Genomic DNA, 18,136 nt, shown 5'->3' on the forward strand with positions numbered 1-18,136 from the left:
CTTTCTTGGACGCCCTGAAGCCTTCTTAACAAGAATTGAACCTCTTTCCTTGAAGTTCTTGATGATCCTATAAATTGTTGATTGAGGTGCAATCTTAGTAGCCACAATATCCTTGCCTGTGAAGCCATTTTTATGCAACGCAATGATGGCTGCACGCGTTTCTTTGCAGGTCACCATCCTTCATATAAGATAGGGCCAGGGGCTATCCATAGTATTCAGTATATTGGGCAGACTAGATGGGCCAAATGGTTCTTATCTGCCGACACATTCTATGTTTCTATGTTTCTATGTTAACAATGGAAGAACAATGATTTCAAGCATCACCCTCCTTTTAACATGTCAAGTCTGCTATTTTAACCCAATCAGCCTGACATAATGATCTCCAGCCTTGTGCTCGTCAACATTCTCACCTGAGTTAACATGACGATTACTGAAATGATCTCAGCAGGTCCTTTAATGACAGCAATGAAATGCAGTGGAAAGGTTGTTTTGGGATTAAGTTAATTTTCATGGCAAAGAAGGACTATGCAATTCATCTGATCACTCTTCATAACATTCTGGAGTATATGCAAATTGCTATTATAAAAACTTAAGCAGCAACTTTTCCAAATTCCAATATTTATGTAATTCTCAAAACTTTTGGCCACGACTGTAGATCTTCTCTTTCCTCTTCTCCTCCATTTGACCCAGACCGCCATGACAAATTCTTTCAGCTGCATCTCGTCTCTACAGAGTTTGTTACACAGACACATTAGATTTCTCATAATTGGGGTCATTTATCAAACTGGTGTAAAGTACAACTGGCTTAGTTGCCCTTAGCAGCCAATCAGATTCCACCTTTCATTTTTCAGAGGAGCTGTCAAAAATGAAAGGTGGAATTTTTTTGCTATGGGCTACTAAGCCAGTTCTACTTTACACCAGTTTGATAAATTGTTCCAAAGGTCCCTATAGTGTCTACAGCAGTTATAAAGTCCCCTAGAGTGCCACTAGTAATATTAACATCCTATATTGTGCTCCAGGTAATGCCTGTATAGTGTCCCCAAAAATAATGTCCCCTAATAGCAAGGTCCCCCACACTGCTCCCATATAGTAATTTCCCCCACACTGTCCCCATATAGTAATTTACCCCAAACTGCCCCATATAGTAATTTCCCTCGCACTGCCCCCATATAGTAATTTCCCCCACACTGCCCCATATAGTAATTTCCCTCGCACTGCTCCCATATAGTAATTTCCCCCACACTGCCCCATATAGTAATTTCCCCCACACTGTCCCCATATAGTAATTTTCCCCACACTGCCCCCATATAGTAATTTCCCCCACACTACCCCATATAGTAATCTCCCCCACACTGTCCCCATGTAGTAGTTTGCCCTCACAAAGTAATTTTCCCCCCACACTTCCCCATCAAGTAATAGCCCCCAAACGGCCCCATTAAGTAATGTGCCCACCACACTGCCCCATCAAGTAATGTGCCCCCCACACTGCACCCATCAAGTAATTTGCCCCCACAATGCCATCCATTAAGTAATTTGCCACCACACTGCCCTTCATTAAGTAATGTGCCCCCACACTGCCATCCATTAAGTAATTTGCCCCCACACTGCCATCCATTAAGTAATTTGCCCCCACACTGCCCTTCATTAAGTAATTTTCCCCCCATACTGCCCTTCATTATGTAATTTGCCCCCACACTGTCCCCAATTAAGTAATTTGCCCCCATGGAAACATTTGCCCCCATGGAAACATATGCCCCCCTGTCTCTGCAGTAATATGTCCTCCTCTGCCCCCCAAAGTTGGCACACACACACACAAAGAAAAGGCTAATACTATACTTACCTGTGTCCGGAATGGTAAGGCAGGCGCGCGCACATCAAAGCCCTGTGCGCGACAATGACTTCTCCACGCATACCGCGCTTTTACCAGCACATAGGCCTCAGGCCTACTAGGCCTGAAGTCTATGGCGATTATAGGCAGCGGGTCAGGGAACTATGTGCTCCTGTGCCCCGCCGCAGTATGTGGGCGTTCGGGTCAGCGTTGGGCCCCCGAGCGATACCAGGCTGGGGCGGCCGACCCAAATCCCCCAATTATAATCTGCCACTGAGTATAGTGAGAATGTACAGTGCATTAGGAAAGTCTTCAGACCCTTTCACTTTTTTCACATTTTATGTTGTGGTCTTGAACTAAAATAAAAAAAAAAGGTTTTGACTATCATTCTATACTCAATAACCCATAAAGAGAAAGTGAAACAATGTTTAAAAATCATTGATTATTTAATGTAAAGAAAAAAAATAAAATATTGCATTTTCACTTTACTCAGGACATAGTTGAAGCACTTTAGGCAGTGATTACAACCTCCAGTCTTCTTAGGTATGATGCCACAAGGTTTGCACACCTGGATTTGGGAATTATATGCCATTTTTCCCTGCAGGTCCTCTCAAGCTCTGTCAGGCTAAATGGGATTGTCCATGGACAGCCATTTTCAGGTCATTCCAGAGATGTTCAATTGGGTTTAAGTCAGGGCTCTGGCTGGGCCATTCAATAACAGTCACAGAGTAGTCACTGTAACAGCGGCTGTTGTGCACCGCTGTCCCCCTGCTTACCGCCGCGGTCCCGGGTGCCGTGTTCAGCAGTTTTCTGCGGCCAGTGCTTCCAATTCACCTGCAGTCCTGGGCTCTGTCTATGTAGGTACTGTTGTTCTGGGATCCACTCCACAGTTCCCTCTCAGCCCTGGCCACAGCAGGCTTGCTGCTTGTTTCCTGCAGCACTTCCTTAAGGGCCAGCGTGCGTCACTTCCTGGGCTTTATGGGTTAGGTAATGTGACCTCGCTTACCAATCCTAGCCCTCCTGCACATATATAAGTGGCTCAGCCCCCTTCCTAGATGCCTCAGTATCAATGTCCTTGTGTCCTGCTAAGGTTCCTGATATCCACTTGTGTGCCTGTGTTCTTGACTCGTACTTGTGTTCCTGGATTCTGCTACCCGTTTGATTCCTGCCTGCTTGCCTTGACTCTCTTGTTGCCGATCCGGATTTCCTGACCTGTACCTGTGCCGCCTGCCCTGACCTATTGCCTGTCTGACTTCACTTCTGCCTCATCCTTTGGTCCTGCACTGTTGCTCCTGGTAACGACTCAGCCTGCTAACAACGCCTGTACCTCTGGTACCTTTCTCAGATACCTCCTGGTCTGCCTGGACCAGCTGTTTTGTGTGCATATTCTTCTCAAGAGGTAGCTACCTGGTGTTCCCGTCGGGAAAGTCTATCTCTACCATCAGGGGTACTGTGAAGATCGAGGGGTTCACTTAGACCATGCCCTTAGAGGAGGTAGGGCACGTGACAGTCACGTTTGGTTGTGGGAGGGAAACACCACACCGAACATAGGAGGGAATAAGGCCTGAAAACTAGGGAAATTAGATGGACACCTCCTAGAAAAACCCTAATCAAAGTCCTGACTAACTACCAGTATGAACAGACCCCAGAGGTAGGTGAGTTCATACACAGGAATACCTAATGTCCTAACTCACCCTATAGGACCCTGGTACTAATGTCAGGACTGAGACAACCTGTTCCTTCAAAACGAAGGACGAACAGGAGTCTTCCTCAGGCCTTAATACAAATCACAGGGAAATGCAACACACAAAATAACCCAAACAAAATACAAAAAGGAAAAAAAAACAGTAGCACCAGGAACTCAGCCGAGATCCATACACAAGCTATCCACAACTTAAACTGAAGCTATAAACCGCATAGCATAGTGAGAGAAACAACAATGAATAGAGAAGGTTAAATGACCATAATAGCCACATCTGGGGAAAGAAGGTGTGGCAAGCACCAGAAACAACACAGACATCATTTGATCCAAACGGAAAACATGTCAGATCAAACCATGTGTTGCCAGTCTCACCGATCTCCTGACACCTGTCGCGGGAACGTCCGTGACAAGAGTTGTCTCCAAGCCAGTTTTGTGTTTAGGGTCAATGTCTTGTTGGAGGGTGAACCTTCGGCCCAATCTGAGATCCAGAGAAGTCTGGATCAGGTTTTCATTAAAAACAACTCTATATTTTGTTCCCTTTCAGCTTTTCCTCGATCCTAAGCAGTCTCGGTTTCCCAGCCATTGAAAAACACTCCAACAGCAGGATTCTGCCATCATGCTTTACTATAGCAATGGTATTGATATTGTTCCTCCAAACACGAGGCTTAGAATTAAGGCCAAAAAGTTCAATCTTCATTTGTTCAGGCTTATTTCTAGGCACTCGGCCATTAAAGGGGTTATCCAAAGTCTAAAATATGCCCCCCAGTGCCCGGGCCCTTCAAATAGATTATACTTACCCTGTGTGGCGAAACCGACCTCGCCACTGGGTTTTGGAGAGGACTGGCTGCTGGCCTCTTGCCCCAGGATTATGGGCCATATACTAACTTTTAAACCCTTGAACCGATTCAAGTGAATTTTGGATAGGTTTGTCCCCAAGTTATACTGTTTAAATTGATGTAAGTTATATGTATGGCCAATGTAAACTCACAAAGTTGTAACAATTTATAATAAGTGTAACTTGTCAGCTTGGGAGGAAAATGCTGGGTGTGTTTCTATTGTGCCATTGTCCCATTGTGTGTTTAAATGGTGATGTCTGTTCTGTTGTCCTCACATGTGTATTGGCGATCTCCCTTTGTCCTCAGAGATAATTGGATTGCTCCTCAGGTTGTCTCCGGGACAGAGAGGAGGAGACCATGATGCATTGTGGGGATATGTTGTCCTATGTCACAGTCTTCATTCTGGTCCTCTGGGGGCGTGAACGATTGGTTGCTGTAGTTACATTGTATGTGTTGTAAATTATTGATTGGTTGTATTTCAAACCCCTGTGGGCAGTACTATGTTTGTGGTTTATGAATAAAAGAGGCTGTACGTGAAGTACAGTCAGACCACTGCTTGACCCTCAACACGGAGCCTTGTCTCGTTATTGGGGGGATTCACTGTATGCTGTTAGAAGACCGATTGCCAGAAGTGTAAGCTGATTCCTGTTCGTCTGCTAGCAGCTATTCGTGAGGTTCCAGTTTGGAGTGCTACTTTGTATCCAGTTCCGGAGTTTGGTGTATCCTGCAGTAGCTGTGCCTGTCTCTCAGAAAGGGGCTTATCGCCTAAACGGATTTTAACCCCTTGTCTGCTGACACGGTCCGTTACACCCTGCTCCCGGGCACCTGCGTCAGTCCAGATCCCCGCATGGCCGTCATTGCATCTCCCGGTCGAGCAGATCAAAACATCAGGTGATGAGGGAAGCAGTCAATAGCAGGTGGCAGGTGACACTAGAGAGGTTCAGCAGCAGCTGTCCAAGGATCAGGGACGACGAGGGTACCAGGGAGCATTATTTATGAGGGGCCTGGGCATTGGGGGCATGTATTAGACTTTGGATAACCCCTGTAAGTCCATATCGGTGGAGTGCTACAGTGATGGTTGACCTTCTGAAAGTTTCTCCCATTTGCACACAGGATCTTTGGAGCTCAGCCAGAGTGATCAAGTGGGTTCTTGGTCACCTCTCTTTCCAAGGACCTTCTCCCCTGATTGCTTAGTTTGGTGGGAAACCAGCTCTAGGAAGAGTCCGTTCCAAACTTCTTCATTTCATACTTTCAGTGCAGCAGAATTTTTATATACATTTCCCCAGATCTGTGCCTCAACACAATCCTATCTCTGATCTTTACAGGCAGTTCTTTCCTCCTCGTGGCTTGGTTTTTGCTCTCATATGCATTGTCAGCTGTAAGACCTTATATAGACAGGAATGTGTCTTTTCAAATCATGTCCAATCAACTGAACCTACCCCAGGTGATCTCCAATCAAGGTGTAGATACATCTCAAAGATGATGAAGAGAGCTAAAATTTCAAGTGTCATAGCAAATGGTCTAAATACTAATATCCATACTAAACTTTAGTTTTTCTTTCTTAACAAATTTTCTAAAATGTTTACAATTATGTTATCACTTTATCGTATTGAGTGCAGAATGATGGGGGGGACTTGATTTATTTTTTTTAATTTTAGCACAACGCCACAAGCCCACACAACATAACAAAATGTGAAAAAAGTGAAAGGGTCTGAGGACTTTTCGAATGCATTGTATCATCTAGATCAGGGATCATCCAGTAATCTTCGGCACTCCAACTGCTGTGAAAGTATGACTCCTAGCATGCACGCTTGCTTAGCTGTTTTCAGAACCCCCATAGAAGTGAATGATGGGAGTTGTAGTTTCACCACATCTGGAGTGCTGAGGTTGCTTACCCCTGACCTAGACAGTACTAAATTCAAAGTGAAATAGGAAAGGGTAACCCTTTGGGGAAACCCACTTAACATGAATTAAAATGTATTAACATTGTTTCCATGAGAATCTGGAGACAGTTATACATTCTCTTAGGGTGAGTGCACATACAGCAGATTTATTGCAGAAAGTTCTGCAACAAAAAATCATTTCCTCCTTACATGTAAATGGCGTTGTTTCTGCAGTAAGCGCATGGGCTCTGATGTACTAATGCTTCTGCGCCTAGAATCTATTTCAAAAGTGGAACAATTTGGCAGAACTAGGGTCTCTACAACTTTTCCCAACTTGTTCAGAAGAAGCGGGGCTTATTAGAATAGGCAGGGCTTCAGAGAGGGGCATGGCCTAAATAGCCTGCTTTGCGGCACAATTGCACCACAATTCCAACGTAAAATTATGTCTCCAAATAAGCCAACCAGTGTGTATCCCTGCACCAGATTTATCATCCAGCCGGAGCCCCTGTGATAAATCTGGTGCAGGTCTAGACAGCTGGTCTAAGTTTTATGCCATTTAAAGGATTAGGGCTCTTTCACACACGTATCCGTAACACCGCAAGTGAACTGAAAGCATTTGAAGACTGATCCGTCTTCAAAATGCGTTCAGTGTTACTATGGCAGCCAGGACGCTATTAAAGTCCTGGTTGCCATAGTAGTAGTGGGGAGCAGGGGAGCAGTATACTTACAGTCCGTGCGGCTCCCGGGGCGCTCCAGAATGACGTCAGAGAGCCCCATGCGCATGGATGACGTGATCCATGCGATCACGTCATCCATGCGCGTGGGGTGCCCTGACGTCACTCTGAAGCACCCCGGGAGCCGCACGGACGGTAAGTATACTGCTCCCCCACTCCCCACTACACTTTACCATGGCAAACAGGACTTTAGCATCCTGGCAGCCAAGGTAACCATTCAGAAAAAGCTAAATGTCGGATCCGGTAATGCGCCGAAACGACGTTTAGCTTAAGGCCGGATCCGGATTAATGCCTTTCAATGGGCATTAATTCCGGATCCGGCCTTGCGGCAAGTGTTCAGGATTTTTGGCCGGAGCAAAAAGCGCAGCATGCTGCAGTATTTTCTCCGGCCAAAAAACGTTCCGGTCCGGAACTGAAGACATCCTGATGCATCCTGAATGGATTTCTCTCCATTCAGAATGTATGGGGATAATCCTGATCAGGATTCTTCCGGCATAGAGCCCCGACGACGGAACTCTATGCTGGAACAGAACAACGCAAGTGTGAAAGAGCCCTTAGTAAATCTGCTCCATGGTGTTCTGCAAATTCAGATAAATTGGACAGTCACAGAATTGGCTATCTGTGTTCAAAGGGGTTGAAGACAATCCATGTTCTATTCAGAGGGTTCATCCAGACATGCATTTCCCCTGTGGCAGCAATTTTACTAATGATTTATTTCATTTATATAGCGCCAACACATTCTGCAGTACTTTACAGACATTTCAGATTATTCTAACCTAGGACCCCAGCGCTGCAAGGCTAACCAGCGAGCCACCGTGCTACGCCTAAGTAAGGTCTCCTAAAGACCAAAGAAAAAAAAATGTTGTTTTCCTGAGAAAACCATTTAAGGAAAACATGATAGTTGATTAAAATGGTTGTCCCATCAAAAATATTCTGCATTTTTCAAACCAGCATCTGGACCTGAATACTTTTGTAATTGCATGTAATTACAAATTTAGTATCGCCACTGAGCTTTTTCTAAATGTCCTGTCCTGCTCGCTGAGGTTGACATACATGCTAATTTCCATCCTTCAACTGCCACCAGCTACAGAAGAAAAGGACAAGACTCCTGAGAAAGGACACGTCCCTAAACTTCCAGCTTGAAATCCTTCTAGCAGAGCAAACTGCAGCAATGAATGAGGAGTTCTCTGGATCCATGTGAGGTAAAGGGCCGGTTCTAAGTTTCTTAGAAAGAGACTGTCATGTACTTTATATATCCGATTATCTAATCTTTTACATTAATCATGGGATAACCCCTCTAATGACAGATATGGCAGGCGTCCTGCACTAAACACCATGTGAACTTTAAAGAGGTATTTTTCCCATCTTCATACAGCTCATCCCACCCCTTCGCCAAATACCGGGAGACCAAAGGAAAAGACATTACTGTGCCGTCATATCATGTCGTTTACTATTCCTTATGCTTTGGTATCACCATTTGCACTATTACTATACCATTACTGCCTGTACTGATCTTTGACATCGTAATATTTCCCTGTAGTGTGACATCACTGGGTACATTCTTCCGGTACTGTTACACCGCTTTGTGCACTATGCCACTGCTATGACATCACTGCGTAAGTTATTCTATCCCTCTACGGTGACATCACTGTGAGCATGATCTTTATGCTGTGACATGAATAAATGACAGTATGCCTGAGGGAGGTGGTCATAGTCAAATTAGGCCTCATTCCATATTTTGCTTGTAACACTCCTGGTACCTGCCAATGGTGGCACTGTGGCACCTGAAGCCATAGCATGTGAAAATGCAAGGACACAACTCCTTGCAATATTTGGCAGACCATGTCAGAGCCAATGTGAAAAAATCTTACAGTTGGATAAAGTTATTTTATTATTGGCCCAGATCAGTCCTCTTTGAAAGTATCATAATACAGGCGCCACACGATGGCATGATAATAATAAATTATAGCACATCATAGTTTTTACAAAAAAAATCCATTAACGGGGTTCTCCGGACTTCTATTATTAATGACCTTTCCTCAGGATAGGTCATCAATATCAGATCGGAGGGGGTCCGACACCCGCGACAATCAGCTGTATGAGGAGCCGGCGCGCGCAGTGTACACGTACTGTCTCTCTTCCTGTCTATGACAAGGCAGAGGTGAACAGGAAGAGAGACGGGAAGACAGAACGTGCGCACTGCGCGCCGTCTCCTTATACAGCTGATTGGACCCCCGCCAGTCTGATATTGGCGACCTATCCTGAGGATAGGTCATCAATAGTAAAAGCCCGGACAACCCCTTTAACACAAAGATAAATATTCTTTCAATTATCCATACGTTTATAGTCCAATATATTCCGAAATGACCATGTTTTCACATGTTCACATTAGTATTCTCTCATTCTCATGAGAATTGGTAGTTATTGTGTACGAGGTCCTAATAATTAGATTGTGTTAAATTCTACATAAGATCTCACGAGGAATACTGTCACTTTAGAGTCAGAAAATGCATTCAGCGCGTACCTAATAAGGCATGTCATTATTTGTGGCATTGCTGGATAAATCACTACAATGGGTTTCCTGTTTGTCGCCGGTAGCCAGGGTCAGAACTGTGTCGCTGTGCGCTCCACTCAAAAATAACCTGCCTTTGTCTATTTTTTAACCATTCTTCCTATGAACACCAGGTACCACTCCAGCAGTCAAAACCTCTTTTTTCTGGGAATGTACCGATACTGCCATCTGCTGGATGTCATGGCAAACTACACTTTGAAATTGTTTCTATTTCGTAAAGGCGTCTCATTTGAGAATTCTAACTTCTGATTTTGGTCTTTCTTGTGTTTTCCTCTGCTAGTTTTTATGCCATTAACTAATAAACTAATACATCTTTTCAGTTATTTACAGATGGAGCAGCTTTTAGTGCGGTGTAGCATACTGTCGAGAACTGCCATGGCGTTTCTATTGAAACAAATGGCAATATGTGGCACAATATTGTCAAAGCTGCATTCAGCCTTTAATGGAGGAACAAAAATATCCAACATGCTATGTACTTCAGGATCATGGAGGTTTCTAATGTCCCTTTTACATGTCATCCAAGTGCTGTCTGCATCATCAACCCCTTTAAGTGTTAGGCCTCATGCACGCGACCGTAGTTTTGGTCCGTATCTTATCTGCATTTTCTGCGGATCGGATGGGGACCCATTCATTTCAATGGGCTGCAAAAGATGAAGACAGCCGTCGGCATCCGTATTTCTTGTCCGTGTTGCGTTTCTAACAGAGGGCAGGACATACCGATCCACAATATGCAAAACACACATGACCAGTATCAATGTTTTGCTGATCTGTGATTTGCGGACCCCAAAAACGTTTACAGTTGCACGCAGGAGGCCTTATTCACGTAAAACCCCTTTAAACAGGGTATAACTGTTGGGAGTACAGAGGTAGCAGTTACACCCAGGACCACATGGGAGACACCTGTTTTATAAATGGCACAGGTTTGGTGGGGGCTCTGATGAGATTTTGGCGGCACGTACCATAGAAGTATGCCGCTGTTATGTGTTCCTTACACACAGGGCATTGTGATGCTGAGAGAGCAGACGTATTCAGTGTAGAAGGACAGGTAAGTACTTCAGTAGCCACAGGCATAGCTCTAAGGTCTCATGCACACGACCGTATGTATTTTGTTGTCTGCAAAAAACGGATCCGCAATAAATACGGATGACGTCCGTGCGTGTGCATTCCATATTTTGCGGAAAAGCTGGCCCCTAATAGAACAGTCCTATCCTTGTCCGTAATGCAGACAATAATAGGATGTGTTGTATTTTTTTGCGGAACGGAAATACGGACATACGGAAACAATGCACACGGTGTAACTTCCTTTTTTTTTGCGGACCCATTGAAATGAAAGGTTTCTGTATACGGTCTGAAAAAAACCAAAAACGGAACAGACACTGAAAGAAAATATATTTGTGCGCATGAGCCCTAATACAGTTATATGACATTAAAAGGGTTGGCTCACATTTCTTATCTATCCACAGGACAGGTGATACACGTATAACCACAAGAACGGCAGTCTGTCCCCCCATTGAATGGCGGGGATCGCTAATCATTGTACTTGCTTATCTCCATCAGTCACATAGACAGGAGTAATACACATACTGTAGATATGATGACCAACAGTTTCCTTACTGAATATAGAAATCTATGAGGTGGAGAAGGTGATATGACGACATATAGCATAACGGACAAAGCTTGATCTGAGATCCTGCTCGCCGTCCAAATTCTTCCACTGTAGTTGTGTGATGAGAAGGTAAAGACACAGGAGGTCATTTATCAAACTGGTGTTTTGCGGTCCGTTTTTCACGGATCCGTTGTTCCGTTTTTTGTTTCCGTTGTGTTTCCGTTTCTGTTCCGTTTTTCCGTATGGCATATACAGTATACAGTAATTACATAGCTAAAATTGGGCTGGGCATAACATTTTCAATAGATGGTTCAGCAAAAAACGGAACGGAAACAGAAGACATACGGATGCATTTCCGTATGTGTTCAGTTTTTTTTGCGGACCCATTGACTTGAATGGAGCCAAGCACCGTGATTTGCGGACAAGAATAGGACATGTTCTATCTTTTCACGGCACGGAAATACTGAAATACTGAAACGGAATGCACACGGAGACACTTCAGTATTTTTTGCTGAACCATTGAAATGAATGGTTCAGTATATGTTCCGTATACTGAACTCAAAAAACGTCCAGTATACTGAACGCAAAATACTGTCGTGTGCATGAGCCCTAAGTGGAACAATTGTTTCAAATAGAAGGTGCTCATCCTGAACAGCAAATTTCTCAATGTATTTAAAGTCTTATTCACCCCTAATAGAGCTCTATTAGGGTGAATAGGACAAGGGTTTTAGCCCCTAAGGATACTAATAGTTTTAAAAAAAAAAAGAGTTTAAAAAAAACACCAAAATATTACAATCCCCCTTATCAATTTTACATATAAAATATATAAACAATGAAAAAATAAACATATTACTTATCGTCGTGTCTGAAAAAGTCCGAGCTATTAAAATATTAAAAAATATTTCCTATGGAGTGAACATCGTAACAGAAAAAAAACACATAATTTGTCATTTTTTTGTCACCTTGTCCCCTAAAAAAATAGCATAGGACTGTTCTATTATTGGTCAGATGTTCCATAAAATGCAGAATGTACGCAGGTTTTTTAGTGTTTGTAATTTTTTTCGGTATCGAATGGTGCAATACTTTTTCATGGTATTGAAATTGAATCAAAATTTTGGTATCATGACAACCCTAGTGCCAAGGGGGAATATGGGGCCGGTCCAGCTTTAAGGAGGGTGCCGAGTCGACTGCTATGAGTGCTTCCATCTATATAGATAAAAGCGCTCATTGCTAGAGCACAGGGGAGCCGGCAGTCCTTTCATTCACTAACCGCAGCTCCTTCTCCCCTCCATGCCCAGCAGTGACATCATGACCTGTGTCTCACTGCTGCGCTGGGCCGGAGGAGAGAAGGAGCGCAGGGAGATGAAAGGACTGCCGGCTACCCTGTGCTCCAGCAATAATAGGTATGAAAGGGGGCCACTGGGGTTCATTACACTGTGAGGGGGGCTAGGGTTAGAATACTGTGAAAGGGGGCCACTAGGGAGGTCATTATACTGAGTGGAGGACCACTTGGAGGTCATAATACTGAATGGAGGGCCACTGGGGGGTCATTACACTGTTTGTAGGGCCACTGGGGGCTCATTATACTGTGTGGGGGGCCACTGGGGATCATTTTACTGTGTGGAGGGCCACTGGGGTCATTATACTGTTAGGAGGGCCACTGGGGGTCATTATACTGTATGGGGCAGGGCAGTGGTTAGCAATTGGGCCTTGTAGCGCTGGGGTCCTAGGTTCAAATCCGACCAAGGACATGTATGTTCTTCCCATGATTGCGTGGGTTTCTTTCGGGTATTCCAGTTTCCTCCTACACTCCAAAGACATACTGATAGTGATCTTAGATGTGTGAGCCCTATTGGGGACAGCTTGATGCTAATGTCTGTAAAGCATTGCGGAATATAGTAGCACTATTTAAGTGCATAAAATAAATAAATGGGGGGCACTGGGGTCATTTTATGGGAGCCAAAGAAGGACCTATAAATGTGAAAAAAATGCCCCAAGGGGGCCCACTGAGATTTATCACCCAAGGGCCCACATTAACCTGGAGCAGGCCCTGTGTTGCGGCCTAAAAAATTAGTTTCCCCCATAATTCTGCACTCAGTACCCCATAATAACAAAGTGTAAACAAAATGTTCATAATCTTTGCCGATTTATCGAAAAGGAAAAAGTAAAATATTAAATGAACATAAGTATTCGTAGGCGAAGCGGCATGACGTAGGTGTGCGGTGCCGCGCTCCTCCTCCTTCCGTCCCTCCCCCCCTCTCTCCCTGCCTCCCGCTTTGATGTGGAACGTGGAGCCCAGCTGTGACCTGCCAGGAATGGCCGTCTGTGGCATGCCGGGACCTGCCCTCTGTGGAGCGTAGTAGCGCTGGTCTGAAAAGCTGGAGTCGGCGTGGGCCCTGAGACGCTGCCCAAACTGTTGTGGTCTTACCCTTACCCTGCCTAGCCGGAGAGTGACAGAGCCCGTGGCTTGGGTCGGCTGAAGTACAGACGCTTACCTCCGGTAGGTGACAGGAGTCGGTGGGGTTCTCGTGGTCCTGGCGTATAGGCGCTGCTGTGCCTTTTCCTCTCCTGAGAAGGCGGTGGACCCTGCGGTGGATGCTGGTGGACTGCGGTGCCTAGTCGTGGATGTTGGTGGAGTCTTTTGTGGAGGCTGGACTTGGATGCCGTGAGTCTGTGGAGCCGAATCCCTCTGTTTGCTGTGTGCTTGAGAGGGGATGAGATCACAGATGAAGGTCTTCTGCTCCACCTGCGATTCTCAGGTGCCTCTGTTTGTATGTCTGGACGGATCTGCCCTCTGAATAAATATCATGCGCTGGGAGGCTTCTAGCTTGGCGACTTGACAAACTTGTCTGCTGGGTGGAATTGGCATATTTGGGGGCTCCATCAGGAGGGCAGGACCATGAGGTTTGAGGAGGCCTCTGCCTGATCCACTGCAGGTGATCTATGTGACAAACTCTCATCTAGCAAGATCTTTAGATCTACAGTGGCTTTCGCCTGTAGGCTCTTGTGCTACCTGAACCAGACTGCCATTTGGGGTTAAAGGAGCCCTCCGCCTGTATATTGTGACCTTAAGGTTGTACAGCTGCGGGAGGGTGTATGTACACAGCTGAATATGTGCCTTTCTCCGTCCTCGCCTATATGTATCCAACTTCTATGTTTTCCTTCTATATGTACTCAGCTTTTTTGGTTATCAGGTATCATATTTACTTGTGTTAAATCTATGTGTGGGACATTCATGTCTTTATGAGTACGAAGTAGGCTGTCTGGGTCTTATAGTTAATGCAGGGTATTTCCCTTGCCGATCCTGACTACTAGTGGATCTGGTATTGGAAATCCTTCTGTGTGTCATATTGCCAGGTTCTAATATTGGTTCTCCCCCGTGAGAATTGTGTGTACGGGGGCCCCTAAAATGCCGCCTAAGTATCATAAATCAGGAGGGATATCCTCGCCAAAAGGTGGTCAGGGGGGAAGCCCCCAGGCTCGTTTAGATAAATTTTTGGAGTCCCCTCCACCTAAAACCAGGGGAGGTGTGCAAAGATCTGTCCTACAGGTTGAGCAGGGAGTGGTTAATACGGACCGGACAGAGCTGGGTACTATAAAGGCTAGCAAGCCCCAGAGTGAAGGCTTTGAGAGTATTAATACAAAACTTTCGGATATATTGGGAGCAGTAAATGCTACTAACACCTCCGTCGCAGAGCTGGCCTTGTCCCTCTCAGTAGTACAAGGTGATATCACGATAATCAGAGATGGCTAAACTAAGACTGAAGGTGAAGGAACTGGAATCTGCAGTTAACTCTGCCACTTCAGAGAACAGTCTATTGAAAAAGAGACTAGAAGAGGTAGATGAAGATCATTCCTGGCTTAGAAGGAAAGTGATAGATCTGGAGGATAGGTCTCATAGATACAACTTGCGACTGGTAGGTTTCCCAGAAGGGGCAGAACAGGATAACCCTGCAAACTTTATCCAAAAATGGCTGGTTGATAATCTAGGGCCAGATCATGATGCATCTAGTTTTTGCGTGGAAAGGGCCCACAAAATCCCCTCTAAAAAGCTTGAGAGGAGAAACTAGTCTGCTCATAGGACTGGGTACTTAGACGTAAAAGAGAAGTATTAGAGATATATTTTGATGGTAATCTGATATCAACATACGCAGATTTTTCGCGAGAGACCCAAATTAAAGAAGATCTTTCTTTGATGTAAAAAAAAGATTAGCTGCAGCTAACATTAAGTACTCAATGCTATACCCAGCCAAATTGAGGGTGGTGCACAATGATTCGGTCCGTTTTTTTTCTACACAGGCGAATGTTGTTCAATGGCTGGACTCGGTGGGGCTATAAAGGAAATATGGGTGTGGGGAGGAGGGAGGCTAAGGGGGGAAGTGGTATGGGGGGAGGTTTGGTGGATTGAAAGAGGTTGATGGGTAATGTGCTTTTCTTTATCAACCATGGAGGTTTTTTTGGGGGGGTGGGTATAAGGGAGGGATTGGCTGTCGTCACTCGCTTTTTAGGTCTACGTTTCTCTCTCCTAGATGGGGGACCGGGATTGTCATTTATTCACTGCCTATGCCACGTAATATTCTATTCTGGAATGTGAGGGTTGGGAGACAGGGTGAAGAGGACGGTGGTGTTTGATCTTGTGGCCCGTCATTTTCCGGCAATCGTGGTATTATTAGAAAGTCATGCAACAGTAGACAGGCTCTATACATTGAAAAGAAAATGGGCTTCTTTTGAATATCATGCTTACTTCTCTTATGCAAGAGGGGTTAGTGTATATATTCACAGTGGGATGGAATTTGTACCGGTAGATAACATGATTGATAAAGAAGGGAGATTTGTCTTCTTGCATGGGTATTGGAAAGGGCAGGAGATTATATTGGCGTTCATTTATATTCCTCCACCATATAAGTCAACTGTCTTTTCTCTATTATCTAAATACCTAGCCACAAAAAATCCTTGTCCGTCATTAGTAGCCGAAAATTTTAACTCTGTTCCTGATCCTGAGTTGGATTGTTTTTCTACCTCTTCTGGGCAAGGTCGGACTGGATCTCCTTTGAGTTCTGTTTGCCAGGAGCTGGCGCTGGTTGATATCTGGCGCCACCTCTATGGACACAAGATAATTTTCTCTTGTTTTAGCCAGTCCTATGGGTCAATGTCCCATATTGATCTGGCTTTTGCAAGTCATGATTTGAGTCATCAAATTGTGAAAATGAAGTACGAACCTCATGGAATCTCAGATCACTCTCCAGTCCTGATTTCGTTCAGAGAGGTGGACTTTCCAGCCCCAGGTAGAACCTTTAAATTGAATTCGCACTGGTTTGATGTGATAGGGGAGCAAGGTCAGATAGACCAGGATATACAGGAATTCTGGGGCTTCAATGTTGGCTCGACACATATTCATTATGTGTGGGATGCATTGAAGGCCCATATAAGGGGCATATATTTTACTAAAATTAACCGGTAAAGACATGAACTTGGTCAAAGGCAACAACACCTGACAGAGACCAAATGAGCAACTTATAACCCAGTTAAAAGAGGCCAATTCACAGCTTAAGATACTCTTATATAGCAAAGCCCAACATAAGCTTCTCTTCCAGGGTCAAAATCGCTTCTGTGAATCGGGCAAAACAGGTAAGTTCTTGGCACGGTTGGTTGCTAATCAGAGAGAGGCTACTAGTATAAGTGAGATTAGGAATTCAAATGGTAATAGGGTGAGGTCCCCAGAGATGATTAGGGAGGAATTTGTGAAATACTACTCTTCGCTTTATCAGTCTGACATTACGCTTAGTCGGGATGATATGGACCAATACCTACAACAACTAGGGCTTCCCCAGTTAGATCTACAGGATAGGGAAATGTTGGATCGGCCTATTTGTTTGGAGGAGTTGCGATCGATACTTCCATTGCTGAAATATAATATGGTCCTGATGGTTTGCCGTTTGAACTCTATAGAGGCAGTGATTACCTTGGTGTTGAAAAAGGATAAAGATAGATGCGATATGGGATCATATAGACCCATATCGCTCTTAAATACAGATTACAAGATCTTTGCAAAAATATTGGCTAATCGCTTGAAAAGGGTCATAGCCTCTCTGGTACATCCCAATCAGACGAGATTCATTCCGGGCCGACAAATACAGATGAGTCTCTATAGGGTGTATTTGAATCTTTCTGTTGGGAGTAGTATAGACCACTCCATCCTGTCCTTAGATGCCGCAAAGGGGTTTGACAGGATGGAGTGGTCTATTTTGTGGTCTACTATGTCTCATTTTGGATTGGGGACTGTATTCATAGAAATGACTCAAATGTTATATGAACAGCCGTCAGCACGTATTAATATTAACGGCATTGGTTCTTCCCCCATTATGATGCGGCGAGGGATGAGACAGGGATGCCCTCTTTCTCCCCTTCTTTTTGCTCTATTCATTGAACCATTGCCCTGTAAGATCCGTTCAGATAACAGCATAGACGGCTTTGGGGTGGCAGGAGTGAGCGATAAAATAAGCCTCTACGCCGATGATGTTATTTTGTTTTTGGACCAGGGATGGAAAATCCTCCCTTATGTGATGGCAGTAATAGAGGACTTTGGTAGATTTTTGGGCTATCTGATTAATTGGTCCAAGTCATCGCTCCTCCCGCTGAACCGCAAGGCCGTAGATGAGTGGAGTGGAGTCCAGGTCCTTGCTCCCAATGAAACCCTGGACTATTTGGGGGTTAAGATTGGGGTTCCTATAAAGAGGTTTTATGAGCTTAATTTAGTCCCGGTTTTGAATAAAGTTAAGTCTAAAATATGCGCTTGGCAGAAATTGATATTGGCACAGACGGATCGAATAGCGCTGGTCAAGATGATTATCCTGCCTATTGTGATGTACCCGATGTGTGCCTCCCCTGTTTGGATCGATGATATCTTTTTTTTATAGACTGGAGACTCTTATTAACGATCTAATATGGGGACGGGAGAGGTTGAGGATAAAACAA

General features: G+C 44.6%; 1 long non-coding RNA gene across 1 annotated transcript in view; it reads left to right on the top strand.

Moving 5' to 3' along the window:
* LOC120985959 overlaps positions 1-18,136 on the top strand; it is a 1,109,413-nt gene that overhangs the window by 177,224 nt on the left and 914,053 nt on the right. The window contains exon 2 of the long non-coding RNA XR_005775612.1: positions 3,776-3,780. This is a non-coding gene — a long non-coding RNA (uncharacterized LOC120985959). The remainder of the gene's footprint in view (positions 1-3,775; positions 3,781-18,136) is intronic.

The sequence above is a fragment of the Bufo bufo genome, chromosome 1 (genome assembly GCF_905171765.1).
Source record: "Bufo bufo chromosome 1, aBufBuf1.1, whole genome shotgun sequence".
Taxonomy (NCBI): Eukaryota; Metazoa; Chordata; class Amphibia; order Anura; family Bufonidae; genus Bufo; species Bufo bufo.